The sequence below is a fragment of the Etheostoma cragini genome, chromosome 24 (assembly GCF_013103735.1).
Source record: "Etheostoma cragini isolate CJK2018 chromosome 24, CSU_Ecrag_1.0, whole genome shotgun sequence".
Lineage (NCBI taxonomy): Eukaryota > Metazoa > Chordata > Actinopteri > Perciformes > Percidae > Etheostoma > Etheostoma cragini.
In genome coordinates, this window is record NC_048430.1 from 184,589 (window position 1) to 187,650 (window position 3,062).

Consider the following 3,062-nt stretch of genomic DNA (forward strand, 5'->3'; position numbering starts at 1 on the left):
TAAATTATAGAGTGTGGTCTAGACCTCCTCTATCTGTAAATTATAGAGTGTGGTCTAGACCTCCTCTATCTGTAAATTGTAGAATGTGGTCTAGACCTCCTCTATCTGTAAATTATAGAATGTGGTCTAGACCTCCTCTATCTGTAAATTATAGAGAGGTCTAGACCTCCTCTGTAAAGTGTCTCGAGATAACTCTTGTTATGAATTGATACTGTAAATAAAGTTGAATTGAAATTGAATTAAAATTGAATTAAAATTGAATTGAAATTGAGTTAAGATTGGACAATTACTCAGGTGTCAAACAGAGTTCAAATGTCTCACTAATTTTAGGAAAAGGCAACATAACTTGTACCAGACCCAATTCAAAGCTAATAGCAAGAGGAAGCTGCAAAACATATTTAGGTAATAACAACGCAACATATCTGCGCAACCAGCAACAAAAAATAAATACAAATGCAAAGAATACCATGAAAGTGCAAAAAGAGTGAATCAGCATAGCTTAATGAAAATGTCAAAACTCTTAATATGCTCTATTGCTTTAAAATGAAGCTGCAAAATAAAAACTTCTGCATTTGACTGATGATTTTTTCACACTCTCCGTCCACCAGAGACTGAGGAGAGAGGTGAACTTCGGCCATGCAAGGAGAGGCGTCACTCAGTCAGCCAGATAAATGAATGCAGACTAGAAGGATGGAAATACAGCTACTGAAATCCTTGCAAAACATGTCTTTATGTTATCTGGCGGACTGAGTGGATCCGCTTCCTGAGAGGACGTCGCTGGTCACCTGAGTAGCACTCTGCAGACGACAGGGCGCTGGTGGAACGGGAGTGACGCTGAGTCGCTGGAGGAGGAAGTTAGAGGAGACGACTATTGTTACAGAAACACAGGTAAACAGACACCTGACAACGTAGAAGACAACCTCGAGAATAACATATATATATATATCTACAGGAGCTCTTTACATGCTTGCACACACATCAGGAGATTAAGATAAGAGCTGCAAAGTCTGAAAAGAAGAGAACTTCTCTGACTGCAGTTCTTTAAATATGATTATTGTCTATTTTATTCGCTCCTCTGTGACAGTAAACTGAAGATCAGTCAGTTGTGGACAAAACGAGACATTTGAGGACGTTATTTTGGGCTTTTGGGAAACACTCATCCCCATTTTTCCCCATTTTCTGACATTTTATAGACCAAGCAACTCCATTAATCCAGGAAAGAATCCACAGATTAATCCAATTAAAACTTAAAGAGCATGCAAAGACTCAGGCAGGGAAATCTAGTCATCTAGACGGACAGATGTGCAGAATGAAAATGAGGTTTTTTTGGCTTTTGTTTTTATTAAGCTGTCAAACATCAAGCTAACATCACTCCTGTCGTCTTCTGAGCCATTCTGCGCACTTCCCAAAATGTACAGGAGTAGTTTACTACTCCCCTGTACGATAGGGGGACCAGACGTCCCCGGTTTCCCCGGTTTTGGTGACCTGTCCCCGGCTGGATCTGTCCCCGGTTTTCACTGTGACGGACAGATCCGAAATTGGAATTAAAGAAAGAAAACTGACCAAAACGGAGCCGATAGTCGCTCCAGACAAGCTCAGAGATGTTTCAGAAAGCCGTGTTTTACGATGCTAAAATCACTGTTTATTTACCTGGAGTCTGGTGGGTTTAGCCAACGCAATTTCGCGGACTTATATATTTAAAAAAAGGATCTTAATCTTTAACAGAAAGGTCGACCTCCTTAGAAATCCTTTCCATAATGTTGTCAGACACTTAGAATATTAATCTGAGTCCGTCAGTAGCAAAACCAGCACTTTAATGACGTAAATACAAGCTGGACAATTATCATATTAACATTAACAACATAACATTCCCCTCTGAGGGGTATGGAGTAGCAGCAGGGGGGAGTCTAGGATCAGACCTTTGGGGGGGGGCGGGGGGGGGGGGGGGGGGGGGGGGGGGGGGGGGGGGGGGGGGGGGGGGGGGGTCTCAGCCCCTAATGAGAACAGCTCTAGGTCTAGTGTCCCCATTTTAAGTTTTACTCAAATAATAACATGACGTGTTTTGGAGGTAAATACGCTTCTGAGCTGAAAATGTCCCTGGATTTTGTCTGTGAAATCTGGTCCCCTTACTGTATGAGGTCTTGCGCGGAGGTTTTGTTTGTTTTTTTTTGGGGGGGGGGGGGGTTAGTACTCACCCAGGGGGGAGAAACCCCTGGCGGGGCTGGTGTCGCGGCTGCTCTCGCGACTGGTTTCGCGGCTGCAGCCCTGACTCATGCTTGGCCGGGGGATTCGGCTCCGGGCTGGAGGAGCAGGGTAGAGAGACAGAGAGACAGACAGAGAGACAGAGAGACAGAGAGACAGAGAGACAGACAGACAGACAGACAGAGAGACAGACAGAGAGACAGAGAGACAGAGAGACAGACAGCAGCGCAACGGAGAGTTTAGCTCGTAGCACAAACAGCCAGACACTGACACACCTGAAGCTCTGCAGAGAAAGTTAGTCGGGCAGGAGAGAAGGGAGAAGAAGACTTAGGGATGCTGCGGGTAAAGTGTTAGTCTGAGGACCAGGACCAGGACTCTGGTTGTCTTGTGGGGTTAGCGTGCAAATCTGTGCACCACATCGACCTCGAAACAATCCAACGTACATCTCACTTCTGGGGTATTTTGATCCAAAGACTCCCTTTAACCTGCAACTCTTAGTTCACCTTTGTATTTACAGCAATGCTACCGTCCATATGGTAAACATATAAGTTTCTACCCACCAATTTACGCATAAAACATCATTTTAAAACTAACTGGATTTGTGTGATTGACTTCTGAATCACTTCATTTACAAAACCAACCGTAGCTCTATCCTGTGTTGAGTTAATGTTATAACAAGCCAGATAAAATGTCAATACTCTGGCTTTAAATGGACGTTTGGTGTACATTTATGGTCTTAATGCTGTTTTAGGGGCTCCTCCACCCACACAAGAATTATTATGGGACATATACACTCACCGGCCACTTTATTAGGTACACCTGTCCAACTGCTCGTTAACACTTAATTTCTAAGCAGCCAA

At 43.8% G+C, this 3,062-nt stretch overlaps 1 protein-coding gene across 1 annotated transcript in view; it reads right to left on the reverse strand.

Annotated features, from left to right (window-relative positions):
- Positions 1 to 3,062, reverse strand: part of LOC117939676 (CLIP-associating protein 1-B-like) — a 62,259-nt gene that overhangs the window by 23,288 nt on the left and 35,909 nt on the right. The window lies entirely within an intron of this gene.